Source organism: Periplaneta americana, chromosome 15 (genome assembly GCF_040183065.1).
Source record: "Periplaneta americana isolate PAMFEO1 chromosome 15, P.americana_PAMFEO1_priV1, whole genome shotgun sequence".
In the NCBI taxonomy this organism is placed as follows: domain Eukaryota; kingdom Metazoa; phylum Arthropoda; class Insecta; order Blattodea; family Blattidae; genus Periplaneta; species Periplaneta americana.
The window spans coordinates 21713977-21732014 of NC_091131.1; the positions used below are offsets into that span (position 1 = coordinate 21713977).

Sequence of the window (18038 nt, forward strand, 5' to 3'; positions counted from 1 at the left end):
TCTGGTCTCTGATCATGCGCAGTGTCTTACATATATTCGATCGTCTCATCTTTTTCTAGGGAAACTGTACATAGTATATCACCTGTCCTGGATTTGTGATGAGAGAATCTTGGTTACCACATACTCATGGGGGGGGGGGGGAAGGGAAAACTGGTTCATAAACAGGACACAAAAATCTACTGTAATCTTATGATTTATTTTTTAATATTAAATCAGCAATTTCAAGCTGCAAAATTGACATTGTTCGCTATTTTATGTACGCTTGTAATAAATGATCTGTACAATAAAAGAAAATCATTACCCGGTAAAAATTCAGTGAACACAAAAATTAATATAATTGCAATACAGTACCTCTTAGTGCCAGCTCTGTATACAGAAGCATGCATGAAAAATGCCAAGCTATCCCCTCCACCAAATTTTACATGTATAGTACAACCCCATTAATATGCATAAAAATATCTTTTCCAGAGCCTTCTTAGTACTATACCATGTTACAAAATATCTGTAGATGCAGTAACTAATGTTTCTGTCATTATGACAGTTATCTTTAAATAACTTGAAAACAATTAGAGATATCTCAAAACAGATTGCACCATCGATTTTTTCAGAAAATTTCACATGATTTTGAGTACCTACATGACCCCCTTTCCATTTAAAATTTCAAAGTTGCATCCAAAATGGCGGCTATTGAGATAGCTGAGGGTTAGAATCGAATGTGTCACTGGTAGAGCATTTGGTCTTTCAAATATTGGTAATACCTAGAGTAATCGAAAATCAAGCATATGGAATACGAGGCCTGTCTAAAAAGTATCCGACCTTAATTTTTCCCGCGTAAAGTTGTGATTCTAAGGCGGCGCCACTGTGCATGGTGGAAGGAGGAACTGTAATGCGCATGCTTGAATTTTTTCACCGCATTCGCTTGTGCCAGTCATTGGCTGGTGGTCGCCAAGTAAGGTGCTGTTCTAGGTGTTTGTCGGATTTAGTTTTCTCGCAAGATGACTGAACGAACTGAGCAAAGATACTGCATCAAATTTTGTCAAAAGCTTGGCGATTCTCAAAGTCAAACAATTCGTAAGATTCAGCAGGTGTTTGGGGAAGATGCGATGGGTGTAACACAAATTAAGGAGTGGTTCAACCGATTCAAAGATGGCCGCACATCAGCGGAGAGTGAGCAGCGTTGTGGCAGGCCCCAAACTGCTCGGAGTGCAGCTGTTGTTGAGAGGGTGCGAAATTTGGTGATGGCAGATCGTCGTTTGACCGTGCGGGAGATTGCCGAAGAGGTTGGAGTGAGTAAAGATTCTGCACATGCAATTTTGCGTGATGATTTGAACATGAACCGAGTGGCTGCGAAATTCTTGCCCAAGTTGTTGTCCCCGGAACAAAAGGACCTCCGTCGTGACGTTGCACAGGACCTTCTGGACACCGCCAACACTGATCCTGGGTTTCTGAACACCGTGATAACTGGAGATGAGTCATGGGTGTACGGGTACGACCCAGGAACAAAAAGACAGTCGTCGCAATGGAAGCATCCCGAGTCTCCAAGGCCGAAGAAAGCGCGGCAGGTGCGAAGCAAAATCAAGGTGATGCTGACTGTTTTCTTTGATGTCCGTGGAATTGTGCATCACGAATACGCACCGGAAGGACAAATGGTGACAAAGGAGTACTTTCACGATGTTCTCCGGCGACTCCGTGATGCAGTTCGGCGCAAAAGACCAGACATGTGGACGGCGAACAACTGGCACTTGCATCACGACAACGCCCCCGCACATTCATCCCAATTGATACACACTTTCTTGGCCAAACATGGAATTACAACCGTTCACCAACCTCCCTACTCTCCAGACCTGGCTCCTTGCGACTTCTGGTTGTTTCCAAAATTGAAGACACCACTGAAAGGATCCCATTTTGAGAGTAGAGAAGAGATAATGCGGAATGCGACGACGGAGCTGAACACCATTCCAAAAGAAGACTTCCAGAGGTGTTTCCGGCAGTGGAAGGATCGGTGGGCTAAGTGTGTGCAAGCACAAGGGGCCTACTTTGAAGGGGATTAGGGTCCCAACCCCGTCAGGTATTTGAAATATTTTTTCTGGCTAAAGGTCGGATACTTTTTAGACAGACCTCGTATATTTACTGTATATGGTTTCAGACTTTTGATTCACCCTGAACAAATTAACATTTACACAGCATAATCAAATAAAAGCCGTTTGTCCCCCCCCCTCTCCCTCACATTATCTTTTGTCTTTGAAGTATGTGGCATGATAATTGCCTTATGTAGAGCAATCAAAAACAATTTAGTTCTATACATGGAAAATGTATAGATGTCAGGTGCCTGTTAACATGGCTGGTGTTAATTCAAGTCCATTCAAAGGTGAGCAGCAGATGGTGATTAAACACTGATCTTTCTATAATATTTTTTGTGTGTTAATAAATAAATTTATAAATTCGCTCGAATGGGTTTCATTTGATCATGCTTCATAATTCCCTTTCCTGTAAAATATCTAACCGATACAATAATCACAAAGCTTTAACATATAGAGAGAAAACACAAGAGAAAATTTACTTATATGAGAAAATCCATTGGAATTATTGCAACCTACCTTCAGTTTGGAATTAACAGAGGAAATAAGTAAATCAGACACACCAAAAGAAATACAAAAACTTCTAACACTGGAAACGATCAACACTAGATACCCTACAGAAGAATGGCTTCACATATATACTGATGGATCAACCACAGAAAACCTTACTGGAGCTGGAGTTACATGTACACATTTTTCCTTTTATCATTCTATTGGCAGAGACACAACAAATTATGATGGTGAAATAGAGGCTATACACATTGCTCTCCGACAATTATTAAATCTTCCCTTAAATAAATATAACAAGACAGTAATTCTTTCAGATTCTAAAGCTGCAATTCAGGGAATATGTTCAAATGCTACAAAGAAGTCAACAAAAATAAGAGAATGCTACAAAATGTTAACACAACTCCAAAAAGTTAATAAGATTGTCCGTCTCCATTGGATTCCAGCACACTGTGGAGTCATGGGGAATGAAACCGCAGACACATTTGCCAAGAAAGGCACAACAATAAAACAAAAATCTAAATTTAATTTCTCATATTCCTCAATAAAACGCTTGATCACTACAAAATTTTCTCATTCATACCTACAAGAAATAGAATCAAATGCTAAAGACAAAAATGGATTACACTACTTTCCAACCCAGATATAATCCCCCAGAGACCAAGGAAAACAGCAGTTGCAGCGTTCAGACTATTGACAAATCATGACTGTCTAGCAAGTCATCTCTACAGAATAGGTATCTCAGCTTCACCAATATGTGTCCTGTGTAACGATCCAGCAGCAATGAATGAAGACCACTTGAAGACCTGTGAAGCATTAAGATCAGAAGAAACTACAGTTCAAAAGTATTGGAAAGCACGACTGCTAATGGCTTCATTGCCAAATGCAAGGCACTAGACAACAACAACAACATATAGAAAGCATGATATGAGAAACTGTTATCTAATGCTGAGTTCCTGGCAATAAAGCCAATTAATTGCTCTCCAATAATTATTTATCACACACAATGAGTGGATTTAGAGGAATGGGCTGGACATAGCTGAAGATGATTCTGATAGATTTTTCCCTAAGATTGCACAATGGACCAAGTGATGAAATAATTCCAATGATATCAGAAGAAAAATGAGAAAGGTAAGTGATAAATACAACCTGGAAGTCGATAACCTAAAAATTTAGGGGGGGGGGGGAGGACGTATTAAATTACCTTAAATATCTGAATTATATGACACAAATAGGAAAAAAAAAAAAAAAAACAAAGATTCACATTAATATTAATAAAAGACGATAAATGAAATAAAATATTCATTAACAGTGTGTGAATTTTTCTACTAAAATCACTCGAATACAGATTTAAATTGCCCAGAAAATTGTAAATTTGTAGACGTACCTTATTCAGTATTGCAGTAAAGAACCATAGTTGTTTGTAGATTCTGAAATACTACTGGGTTCAGAAAGTTCCCGGAATTTTACTACCATTTTTCGTATTAGTGTATAACAAGGGATATTATACATTTATTTTGTTGGTAACATTCATGATGTCATTTCCTTAAAGTCAGTTGATAATGGCGATTGTTGGTTCTGAGTTGTAGGCAATTGTTTATCATAGTGTTTTGTTTGTTCGTCGCATTTTGTAATTATGTCCACAGAGCAACGTACAAACATCAAGTTCTCTGTTTTGTTACACAAAACTCCTGCAGACACATTAAGATTGTTGGAAGAAACATATGGCGAACCAGCAATGAAAAAAACTCAAGTGTATGCCTGGCATAAACGCTTTTCTGGTGGCCGTGATAGCATCAAAGATAACGTACGCAGCGACTGACCAACAACTGCAACAAATGAAGCAATCGCTCAGCGTGTGCGTAATGTTGTGAGGGACGACCGACGTAAAACCATAAAAGAGATAGCAGCAGAGGTCGGAATATCAGTCAGAAGTATACACAATGTTCTTCACAAGCATCTCAACATGATATTACGTGTCTCAGAAGTTAGATCCGAAAATGCTGTCGGCAGAACAGAAAGAAACAAGAATGACTCTTGCTGGGGACATGATCAGTACGGCTGATGAAGATGGTGATTTCTTACACAAAATTATTGCTGGTGATGAAACCTGGTGCTACTTGTACGACCCAGTCCCTAAACGACAGTCATCTGAGTGGAAATCGAAAACATCTCCTCGGAAGCAAAAATTTCCTAGGGACACTTCCAAAGGCAAAGTTATGTTGGAAGTTTTCTTCGACTCTCAGGGTCTCATCCACCATGAGTTCATTCCAGAAGGTCGTACTGTAACGAAAGAATTGTATGTAGAAATCCTCCGTCGTCTCCGGGACGCAGTGAGAAAGAAACGTCCAGAAAAGTGGGTAGAAACAACTGGTTCCTTATGCATGACAATGCACCTGCTCATCGCGCAATTATTGTAAAGAATTTTCTTGCTAGGCACAACATAATTGCTTTGGATCACCCACCATACTCTCCTGATCTCTCACCACCTGATTACTTTCTGTTTCCCCGTCTGAAAAGTCATCTGAAAGGACGGAATTCAATGCTGAAGAGATTATCGCAAACGCGACGAGAGCACTAAGACGGGTTTCATAAAATGGCTTCCAGGCCTGCTTCCAGGAACTCTACACGCGTTGGCAAAAGTGTGTTGTTGCGGAAGGCAACTATTTTGAAGGGAATGCTGTAGAATAGTGTTTAAGGTACGTTGTTTCTATGATACTAGCAAATTCCGGGAACTTTTTGAACCTAGTATGTATGAAGGATCAGTGGTTGTTTTGGTTGTCTTGCAGAACATTTCTACACAATGAAAGACTCTTCTCTGCTTCAACTGATGTCAAGGTGAAGTAGTTGATATTAGCAAGATCCCAGGATGGAAACTCCTTCTCAAAATAAAATAGTTTGCAAAAAAAAAAAAAAAAAAAAAAACACTTTCAAATGGGGCGGAAACAACTGAAAATGCAACAAAAACAGAAAGTTTATTAAGAAAACTGAATAATAAAGCATGAGGGAGAAGGGAAGGCTATCTTGTTACTGTCTAAACGAAACTACTTTATATTTTCTGCAGTATCTCAGAAAAAAGTTGGTATTTTATCAACATCTGAGCACTATTGTAAGAACCGTAACACACTACAGTGAGAAATATGTTGCTACATCTCTGTACAGATAATCAAAACACGAATTTTATTACGCCATATAGAAGGCAGTTTGATCAAAAACCTTGTATATAATACTATACAAGCTGTTTGGGTCTGATATACGCTGATACAAATAAAGTTACATAAATTTGAATATCTGACTTTCTATTAATTGTTCAATTTCATTCACACAATAAAAATTTTATAGGCTACAATTAGGTAAGGTTATCTGTAGAAGTGACAAATACATGTGGTGGGGTAGATATGTTTTCAAAAAAATTGCTGTTATTTCCAGTGTGACTCTTCCCCTTTGCTTACGTCTTAGGAAGTGAAGGCTCTATAAAGTCTAGGTAGGTAGTATCGTTCGCCATTTTTGTTCTTTCGTTGCCGAGCTACCAGATGAGGAATCTATTTGCTTCACCGTTAAACATTATCATGTTGTAGCTCCTATGATTATAAATCAAACACACTGTAATTCAGCAAATAATTGAGCGGCAAATAACGTCCTCGTGTGATTTCTGTGAACGCCAACGAAAGAGCCAGAATGGCGGGCGATTATATTAAGTATTTATAGAGCCTTAGGAAATTCATTACATCATCAATAGCGAATGACAAGACACACACGTTTAAATGTAGCCGACCTGCAACGTGAATGGCTGCCGGAAATAAGAGCGACGGGACTATAGCTGACCAATGTCAGCTATGCCTTATTTTGAGCATTACTCCGTGCTAAAGGAAAGCATTTTCCATAGCTCAACAAACGCAATGCATATTTCTTGCTGTAGTGTGTTACGGGCCTTAAGGTGTAAGGCAATGACAAAGCATGTTCCCTATATTTCAAGACACATACATTGGGTAAGAAAGAGAAGCAGTAGAAATGGAATTTTTGTGAGTTGTTACAAAATACAGAATATGAGATTCATATGAGATATGAAAGTATTTCATATAAGAATTAAAAATTTTAAATTTTGAGAAAAAAAAAAAAGAGCTTTCTTTGGAGATCAGACCAAAATATTATTAAACAAAAATAACTATAAACATAAAGGAATTGTATAGGGAGAACATTCTATAATATATAAAAATACAACGAAGTTATACAGGGTGATGCACGAAAATCGTGAAATGCTCTAGGAACTAATTTCTGAAATCACTGTGATAATAAAAATTTCATATAGATGTTGTATTTTGTAAAATTAAGTTACATCTAGTTGAAGTTGAAACATGAACATGTAAGTTATGAAGATATAAGCATTTAAATAACTACAAAAATGCTAGTGGGTGTATTATAAATATGTTTTGTTTTCTAATGCCAGGCGTTTGACAATAAAGTCATTTGACCTCTTGCACTCCAATATTTTTCAAAGATATTATCATGACCAGCCACTGAAGCACAAATTTTGAGGTGTTCCGAATCCATTTTTTGGTTTGAGTTGCACAATGGGCAGTTAGGGGATGATATATTCCAATTCTATGCAGGTGTTTGGCCAAACAGTCATGGCCTGTTGCCAATCTAAATGCAGCTACAGACGATTTTCGTGGTAAATCGGGAATTAACTGTGGATTTTGATGCAGAGAGTTCCATTTTTTCCCTTGGGATTGAGTTATCAAATTTTGTTTGTTGAAGTCTAAGTATGTAGATTTAATAAATCTCTTCACAGAGTAATACGTAGATTTAGTAACAGGTCTCTGTAAGTAGCAGTGCTGCCCTTCTTTGCTAAAGCATCCGCATTCTCGTTTCCCAGGATTCCACAATGGGATGGTATCCATTGGAATACAACTCTTTTATTGAGTGGTATTAATTGAGAGAGCATTTTAGTTATTTCTGCTGTTTGAGATGAAGGTGTGTGTTTAGAGACGATTGATAGAATAGCTGCTTTGGAGTCTGACAATATAACTGCATTCCTAAATTTATTGATGTGGCATAGAAGATTCCTGAGACATTCACTTATTGCAATGATTTCACCATCAAAACTTGTTGTTCCATATCCAAGAGTTCTATAAAGTGAGAAGAGACAGCACGTAACACCTGCACCGGCACCTTGTTCTCTGGAGATCAGGGATCTGTCGGTGTATAAATGAAGCCAGTTTTGTGGAGGGTACCTAAATATTAATTGTCTCTAAAGACAATTGTTTCAGTATTTCAGTGTTTACTTCTGATTTCAGTATTTCTTCTGTTAAATTTAGATTATATTCTATATTTAATAGAGTTAAAGGGTTTGGTTTAATTTGTATATAAATATTATTATAAATATTAAAGTACATTCACAATGTAAATCTACAGTTAATTCCCGATTTACCACGAAAATCGTCTGTAGCTGCATTTAGATTGGCAACAGGCCATGATTGTTTGGCCAAACCAAGAAATGGATTCTGAACACCTCAAAATCTGTGCTTCAGTGGCTAGCCATGATAATATCTTTGAAAAATATTGGAGTGCAAGAGGTCAAATGACTTTATTGTCAAACGCCTGGCATTAGAAAACAACAACAACATTCACAGTGTTACCCACCACAACAAATTTGTATTAAACCTGTTTCAAAAACTTTCTGCATTAATGTACGTAGTGTCACGAGTGTGAACTGCATATGTTACATTGTCAACAGTGGATCTAGTTCACAGTCTCTTGTTGAGTTTTCGTACAATACTGTATCAATTGTTTCAAGCATTGTGCATTATTTCCAAAACTATTCAAAATTGGACACATGGATATATATGAATTTATTTTCTTCATAATGATATCAGGAATCAGTTTCTAGTGTCTTGCATGATATTCGTGAATCACCCTGTATATCCTGAAAGCAGCAGAATGTGTAATCTTTGCTCAAACCTTAACATTCAGTGCTAATGAGACTGTGATGAAGACAAGTCCTATTGGCTTACATAGCACACAAAATAAAAAATTAATAAATATAAAATAGAATAAGATAGAGTAGGACATGATCATTAGGGAACGGATTTTTATGAGCTAAAAAATTTAAATATATTTATTTTTTCTGTGCTAAAAAGTACGAAAATATTTGCTAAAAATAAAAAAAAAAAGTATTTTTTTAAATATGACAAAAATACCTTACTTAGATCGAAAAAAAAAAATGTTACTAGGTACTCACCAATCACACTTGAGTATCAGTTGCTAGTAGTTGTCCGAGAATTGCAGTGAACAACAAAGGTCATTTCCAAATTCTCCATCACAAATGCATGCCCATGAACAACGACTTATACTGTGAAAACGATCTTTCCACATCACAGGACGTCAGACGTGCATATTTAAAGAGAGGAATGTCACAAACACATACACTGTCAATTTCACCTACAGGCACACCCTCCAATACTTGAGCAACTTCGCACATTTTTTTATATCCACTGTTTTGCCGTGAATGCACCCGTGAAGCAGCGGCAATGTGCTTGTTTCCAGACAAGTGTTGGGTTACCCGAGAGCTCTGATCTGCACTTACTGATTTACCACATGGTTGGCAAAATAACACTTTTCCGTCAGTAGTAAAAATATTTTTAAATTCATCTACATATTGCTGTAGATGCGATCTTAAACTCGATTTGATTTTAGCATCTTAAAAGGCAAATATACACACGTCTTAATGTAAAAAAATGTTTCTAACTACTGACTGACAATGTCGGAGAAAAACTTCCTACAGCAACGCCGCCACGTCTACACTACGCAGTTTATGCTTATGGTCTGATAACGGGGAATCACAATAAGATGTATTTCCTCACTTCATAGGCATGAATGAGAGGCGAGAGATTTGTTTAAATTAAATAATGTTTATACCCGAGCTCTTATCCATTTGTTTCACAAACAAAGCGGGGAATGAAATCATCTTCAGCAACAATAAACATTCCTAATTATGTGTTGCAAAATCTCTCCTCCTTGTTCATGTTAATTTATTCTCATATAACAACACTGATATGCTACGTAGCAGTTCTCAGAACTTGAGGCGATACTATTACAAAAATGGATCACGGATACACCACACAGCCCATAGAAATACGAAGCAACCAAGAATTCTGAAAAAGATAACGTATTTCTGAGTGATATAATTGATTTAGTTTTAAAATATTTAAAAGTTCTTGTAAAAAAATTATTTAAGTAAAAAAACACCAAGATTTTTGTGTTTATAATAGATTTCCTGAAAATATGTATTTACATAAATTTTTTGTGAAAATATGTGTTTTTATGTGAAATAAAATTCGGGTTTTAAACTTGAAACTTGACATTCGGAATTTTTAACTTTGTTGTGTTTTATCACACGCAAGAAAAATATTTAATTACATAGGAATCCGCTCCTTAATGATCATACTTAACAGGGAATGAGCTGAAGTATAATACTTAAAAAAATTCAAAATCCAGCAAATATAACTGATATTTTTTTGTTAGAAAGAAATACGAGTATCTGCATGGATTTTCAGGACGAAACTTCAACTCCCATGCAATACATTCAACACTGTTGTCTGGATGAAGAGGTACTGATAATTAACAATATTCAGAATTGTGTACAAAGCATGTTTCCTTTTTGGGTGTAGGGCTTTATTTCAAAACAACTTTGTGGTACATATTAATATTATTATCCCAAGGACAGAAAAATGACAACATTGAATTGTTTTTATCCACATACTGTACAAATTACTTGTGCTTGCTGCATAATACGAATCAGATATCATAGCAATATATTTTTTTTCACACCATCTAATATATAACATAGCTGCTTCAATTATTAGTTAATCCAGTTTGGATGGATATCCCACAGTTAACACGACAGAAAGACAGAAATGAAGTACATCCTACACCCCAGTTTTCCTTGACAGACAAAAAGGTTCATTTTTATCGCAAATCATGTCAGAAAAAATCTGTTCATTGTTGACCACCATTTTGTTTTATTTTACTTCAGTAGCCACCTTGTTGCATCTTCTTTAAATCTATCATTCATATTCCTGAGTTCTTCCTTCTCACATAACCCAAGGATATTTTTATACCGCATATTTATTCTTGTTGAAAATTAAAAACTCCAAGGCTACCAGTGAATTAAGTACAACATTGAATAGGTTATTAATGTGTCTAAAGCTTTCACCTTCCGCTGTTGAAACCGGAATGTTCCTTGCCTATGGTTATACAGTTATCAAACTTGAAAAATCTGCTTAAAGAATCAGACCCTGCTTAGTTGCTTTATGTAAGAAAGTAAGTCTTAAATCGATTTAGAGGGCACTCGAACTTTAGCATCAAATTTCAACAGAGAAGGTGAAACAAGACTTCGATCTATCATCTAATTTTCACAATCACCTCTCTAACTTGCTAACTATTTATACAGTACATACGTGTAGGAAACGTCAAAAACAAATCTTTTTAACCACCCAAATCAACTGCTCTTTCTATAAAGGAATACTGCAGTAGAATGGTAGAGAAAATTGTAGTTTGGTTCTTGAAGGACCAAATGAAAGAATAGTGGAATAACTGAGGTTATCAAAGTTTTTATATAATACAGCACTTACTGTTAGGTCCATCATAAAATATGTACCACTGTATTGGCAACTGCCAATCTAGCCATCAAAACTTAATGTACAAAAAGTTTCTGACATATTTAGTCAGGAAATCTTCCCCTACAGAACCTACCACAAAAATTATTGGAATGTTCTGAAAAAATAAAATGTGGGGAGATTATTTCTGTTGAAACATCTACACAATTTTAAAATGTTCTTGCTGATAGCTGTTTGTTCCTTGGTACTGCAGCAATTCTGTGCCAGCACATGTTGATTTAATCTTCATGTTAATGAATTTCAAGATCATTTCTACAAAGAACATTTCAAAGGGGTATAATAATCACAAATATCACATTTTCCATTTTAACTCACCTTAAAAATTGCCTCAACAATAACAAACTTCTTAAGGATATGTCATAATTGAACATGGAAAACCATATTACATTTTTTTTATCGAGTAAATGAAATCTTCTATGGAGTACTTAATCTTTAAATCCATTAGCACAAAGCGATATATGAAAAGTATTTAAAAAGTTGCAAAATTGCATCCAACAGCTCCTGCTAGGTTCTGCGTGTCTGTTGCAAGCACAATGTCCTTCCACCATCTACAATACAATCGCTTAATACTAATATTTTACACAAAACAATCACCTAACACCATTCTTGCAACAAACACATACGAAACCTGCCTGCATCATGTCCCATAGATCCTTAAGCCAGTTACAGCAAAGTTAATTATGAAATATGTGTAATTTTTCATGTGGCATATTTGTATTCTAATAATAAAATCCTATATACTCATTTTAAAATTCCATTAATATCTTTTTTTTTTAAATTTGTGTGTTTCTTGAGAGTGTGCACTGTTTTAATGTTATTTTTATACTTATTCTAAGTGTATTAGTTAATTCTTGCAAGCCTAAATCATTCTAAAGTAAAACAAAAATATGTTATAAAGCTCCTCACTACGATAGTGTTTCCATAACTACAACAGCATGATTAAGTTTCAATTATTTGTCCCACACCATAATAAAACATCTGGCTTGCATGTATAATGTGTACACTTCGTATGAGACCATCATGTGTTGATTAATTTACTATATATATATGTATATGCATTTATTTTCACACAAGTGCAAGTATGGAAAAAGTTTCATGTTTAAAACATTTCATTTTTCTTAAAAAAGCTCATAACTACAATTGCCTCTTCAAGGTTTTATGTCTGGAGCATTAGAAAAAAACTCATTCATTTTCCCCAATTCTAAGGTTTTCATTCAAACGCAGAACTATAGACAGATAATGTGCGATTACGGTGGTCAAACAATGCTTCTGCCAGTCTTTGAAACCAACATGAAAAATACTGTTACATATTGCTTTCAAGAAAACACTAAAAAAAGTAACTTACAAATCAACTTGTGTAAATACATAATTTGTTCACACGTGATATGCATATTTCAATTTTTTATTTTGCAACGACATTTCATACCATGTCTACTTCTTAGTTATTTTGTGTACAGTACAACCATCGGAGCCAATGATGGAAAATTCACCTTAAATTTCAACTATGAAGTGGTTTCAAAAATGCAAAGCTAATCTCACACCAAGACAAGCATGACATATCTTACAACTTATCATTTAAAATTAATACAGATAGAAATAAAATAAATATCTGTTACATTAAAAAACAAAGCAAATGCTGTACTAGATGTTAACTTCTAGAAGTAAGGTGAGATTACAGATAAGTGTTCCCATTTCTGAGGTCAAATAAAGCGCACAACATTACAATGCTGCGGGAGCGAAAGAAGAAAGGATCTACATTTCGAAGAAAGAAAGCAGCAGTTAGTTTGAGCAAATGAAGATGGAATGTTGCTTCTGACTGTCACTGATGTCGATGCCAGAATACTGATGAGTCCTACAATTTAAGCAGCTGCAGTGGATCAACATGCTGCAGATTTACGACATCATTTCACACCTCCCAAGTATAATACGACTTCTAGAAGTTAATTTCCATTACATGTAGAGTATGTAATAGTATAAAAACTCACCATTTACATCCGAATTCCAGGTTACTAGGTATACCTTACGTGTAAAGAATTAGTTAATACTTATCTTGCATAATTAAAAATATACACAGCTATCAAAATAACATTTACACCAGTGACCGAAAGCTTACTTCAACCTGCCACTAAGGAACCAGTTTTCAGCAAACAAAAACTTAAGACAAAATTTTCATTAAAGCTGCCTGTTTACCGTTATAGAAAAAATGACGGAACTGTCCTTGTAATGAAAATTAAATATATAAACACATAAAAAATTAGGCATCAATGTAAGTATATTTCCTTTTACACCACAGGTGGCACAGTTGAAACTCATATAAAATAGTTGCCACACCCCTTACTTACTTAATTCTAGAATAACATACACAGACTGCAGAGGAAGAATGAATTTGGTACCTCACATTGAACTGTATTCAAATATTTTTTTATGGCACTAAGTATGTCCTCTCCCCAGTTGGACCCTCATTCCAAGTAAAACAAAGTTTCAGGCGACCTAAAGTTCACATGCAGTCCTGCAGAAATGCGAAGTGAACAATACTGTATGTTGAACAAAGGGGGGATGTGACAGAAGTATTATAAAATGTAACTTAAATAATATTTGTGCGAAAGGCAGTAGATAGCTATAGTGGTCTGTATTACAACTAAACATAACGCTACTGGCACGAGACGAAATAAGCAAGAAACCGAAGCTCCCTCCAAGCGAACTAATACCCTGGTAAAGCCTACAGGAAACCTCTTTTACAGGGAGACAACAAATCATCAATTTTTATGTTACCCCATTAAATGCATTGCACACGCAGTAACCTATAACGGCCATTCCCTACACATCTCGTCTAACAAAGTAAAATTACAGTTAAAAAAATATATATTACAGGTCTTTTACCTAATTTAAATGAACCAACCCTGAATTTTTCCCCCTACTTTCATACACGGCAATGTGATGAAACTACTTCTAGCTGCATGGCAAGAAATCCAAAATAGTGAATTTATTGGTTCAAAACAGAGTGTCGTGATGCTCGTGAAAAATAAACTGCCAGCATCAACTTGTACTGATGATTATAATACTTCTAAGCACTGGAAAAAGAAATCGCAACTCTGAAGGATATTAACTGCAAAATCAGGCTAAAGTCATTTGCTGAACTGAAACAATCCTGATATGAGAAGGTTCACATCCTCAAAATTACCGTTTTTATATGATCACACTAGCTAAGGTATGGCTGCATAATTGTGGTGCTTAGTGATTGGTCAGAAACTAATTTAAATACATTCCCAAAAACATTACTACTCATGACTTGCCAAAACACTATTTAAAACTAGGGCAGAAGCAAAATAATTATTTAAAAAAAAAATTATACAAATTTCTGCTTCTGTAAGAAAGGATATTGTTTTTATTTGTTGTATGGGACTGAATCCAACTTTGTCGTAGGTATATCTATGTGTTTATTGGAGACATACCTGGTGGTAAAAGTTGAGTTTTATTGGATGCTTCATCCAGACATGGGGCAGACCAGCTGTGTCAGTAGGCAGTACACTTATTCCACCTAGAAAAGTGATATAAGTGCAATTTTTAAAATACAACTGTTTCTTTTGCTTATAGTGCATAAAATTGAATTCTAAACTCCAAATAAATAAAACTGGAAAATTGTACATCTTGATTGCAAAAGGTTAAGAATCCCTTATGACATCAGAGGCCAGTCTTGGGGAAGTGATATTAACATTTCAGTTTGGTTGATAGGCCTTTCTCCTCTACTCACACTCTCTAGCATCAGTGAAGGGGAAGATGCTACTGTCCATTTCACAAACATTCGACTAATTGGTTTTCAACACAGTGACAAATTGCATTATTTAACATTTGTACCAGTAATCTTCATTTCGGAAGTCTACACTAAGCGTTTGTATTTAATTTTCATTTCTGTTAAAATCAACTGGCACATTAAAAAGCTACTGACAGCAGAAGATAGTTGCTACTCTATGGCATTCAGAATGGGACAGTCTGCACTGTGTCGTTCCCCTCTAAATACATACTAGAAGCTAACATTCCTTCATTTAATTAATTATTAGTTGAAAATATTGTATGAACGGCACTAAAATATACCCAAACATGTAATTGTCAAACATCTGTATGGCTGTATTTTATTATTTACTTAGTACTTTATTTAATATTTTATTTTCTCGTGTGTCCAGCTTGGGGGGTGCAGGTGTAAGAGGTAACAGCTACCATCTCTGTCGCTGATGGACTAGGTGCAAGTAGAAGGGGAAAGAAATGCCTTCGCATCCTCTCAACTTGTATGAAATGTCGTTTAGTACTAGGAGGCTTAAAAATACAGTGCATATTCATTTAGTTAGTATAGTATTTACTGTTACGCAGGTCTGTGTGTGTATGTATAGCTGCCACGGTAGTCTAGTGACTAGATGTTTTCTTTGGGAACTCCGGTTCTTCTGTGGCATCCCACATATCTCACCTCACTTCATTGTGGGTGTAGTGTAGACCAACCTCCCATAGCAGACTCTGAGCAATGGCGCTGTCAGTAAATTGGTCTACACAACTGGCTTCATATGGGTGAACAGCTGTGTACCCACCACTAGTTGATGTATGTATAATAATAATAATAATAATAATAATAATAATAATAATAATAATAATTCTTTATTTATGCTGGCAGAGTTAAGGTCATAGGGCCTTCTCTTACACTCTGGCTATTCCATATGAAATCGATGAGTAAAAAACCTCGAATTTTTTTATACTCTAATTTTTTCCCTATTTATACAAGGTGCTGAGGAGAATGCATTTGCAAAAATATACTATCGAAAGTCAAACGGTTTTCGTATTGTTGAGCGACAAATTTAGCGTATTTTATAAAAACAAGCCTTTTTCAGCGCTCAGAACTCTGGAACCATTTACTGCAGAACACATTGAACGAGAGTTTATTTTGAAGCTGACATTTGGTAGGTTATGTTAAGAAGTAATCCTTATTTTTATTGTATACAGAGAGAGACGGATAATCTGATTTTACTTACTTTTAGGCTTTTTGCCCATTTGTAAAAATGTAAAAAATATTGAGAAAAAACCTTGCATTATTAAGAGGGATTCGGCATCGTTTGCTTAGTGGCTTGGCAATAAGTTTTGAGGGTATTAAATAAATTATTTTCATACTCCTGGACTTGAACGGTGCAGTACTGCACGCACTGGCCAAGAGATGAAGATAAGCGAGCATTGGGAGTCATTTTACTCCTGTGTTTATGAAAACCTTTGATAAAGCTAGCCCAGCTATGCGCTACTAGACTACACGTCATGTGTTTATGTCTCCTGGCCTTGCTTTCCTCGGCTAGCTCCCGCCTCACAGTCAGCTGGTTAGTTCACGAGTGTACTTTTCAATACTTTCTTATCAACATCGCACTAGTAAAAAATGTGTTTATTTGTACTTTCAATGCGGAATCTAACAATATATTTTTTAAATATTTTTTCGTGGACAAAGGCGTCTTAATTAAGAAAAATCTAAATTTCTCCATTTCCATAAAAAGTAAGAAAAACTGTTTACATGTCAATATAAACTTTAACTTTTCAGCATCAAAATAAACCATGATTTTCATCATTGGGTGAAAGGGTTTCAGAGCCACAACAGTTTAAAGTTACTAATTTTATGAAAATACGATAAATTTAAATATTTTTAATTTAAACACTATGAAGTTCTGATGCCTCAAACTTTGCACAAAGCATTGTATCACAGTTGTCTACGGACAGAAAAAGTTTAGATGGAATAGCCCGTATGTACAAAGTTTCTATGCAGACCAGTCCCAGATAGTAATGTTCCATTGTTTTAATGATAGTGATGCAGAGTGCCTGTCCTGAGGAAGCTAAGCGGTAAGAAGTAGAGTGGGACTGATTTGCATAGGGAAGAGTGCATGAACCTGTCTGTATGCTAACGTACAACCGCGTGACACCCACCAACAGATTTTGTTAGGTAGAAGTTGGAGTGGGACGGGTCTGCAAAGGAAATCTCTGTTTGTATGTATGTATGTATGTATGTATGTTCAGAACTCGAATATCATAGAGAAAACCATTTACAAGCAGTCCATTACCTGGTGTGGACACTTCATAATGTAAGTGCATTCTTATAAAAATCCTATGTTTAATTAATTTTGCTTGTCTGTGTGAACTATGTTATTTTTAAATAATTATCTCTTTTATCACGTCATCTGTCATTGCTCCACACGTGTTGAAGCATGCCTCATTTTCTGGGTCAAGGCGCAGAAGGATTTTGCATTATGTGTGTTGATATGCAGAGTTTTCATGTACGGAATGAGGATTAGTGTATTTTGATATTCATGTAGAGACATACTCATGTACAGTTGGGACGGTCGTTCTGTGCCGGTGTGCTTGGTTACTTGAGCAACAGAGTGAGTTTATAGAAACACGTGACTTACCGCCTCGGCTGGGATCTGCAGCGTGTAGTGACATCATCATGCGCAGTTGGTTCCAGGATGTGCGATGAACGGCGCATTCCACTCACAGTTGTCCAGTATCACTTATCACATCACACGTGTTATCATAATAAATACAAACTGATTATAAACATAACATGATATCCATGGTTCAATTATATAGCAATGAAGAGAAACAGACGCAATCAATATATCTAATCATCAGACAAACTTTCGATACCAGATATATCACCACCATTGTCGTCGTGATTTTCGTTATGATCATCATCTTCATCATCGTCGCTTTCACTACTGCTGTCTCCGCCCGTATTATGAAGCTTTCAATTACATTTTCC

The 18038-nt window shown here is 35.9% G+C and overlaps 1 protein-coding gene across 2 annotated transcripts in view; it reads right to left on the reverse strand.

The window, feature by feature from the left end:
- Positions 1-12953: 12953 nt before the first annotated feature.
- The window catches only part of Cals (calsyntenin 1), a 185003-nt gene continuing 179918 nt past the window's right edge, over positions 12954-18038 (reverse strand). The window contains exon 18 of one of the 2 annotated variants that reach the window (XM_069846795.1): positions 12954-14801. The gene's annotated coding sequence lies outside the window, so the exon portion shown is untranslated. The remainder of the gene's footprint in view (positions 14802-18038) is intronic. The other variant, XM_069846796.1, reaches the window with a different exon arrangement.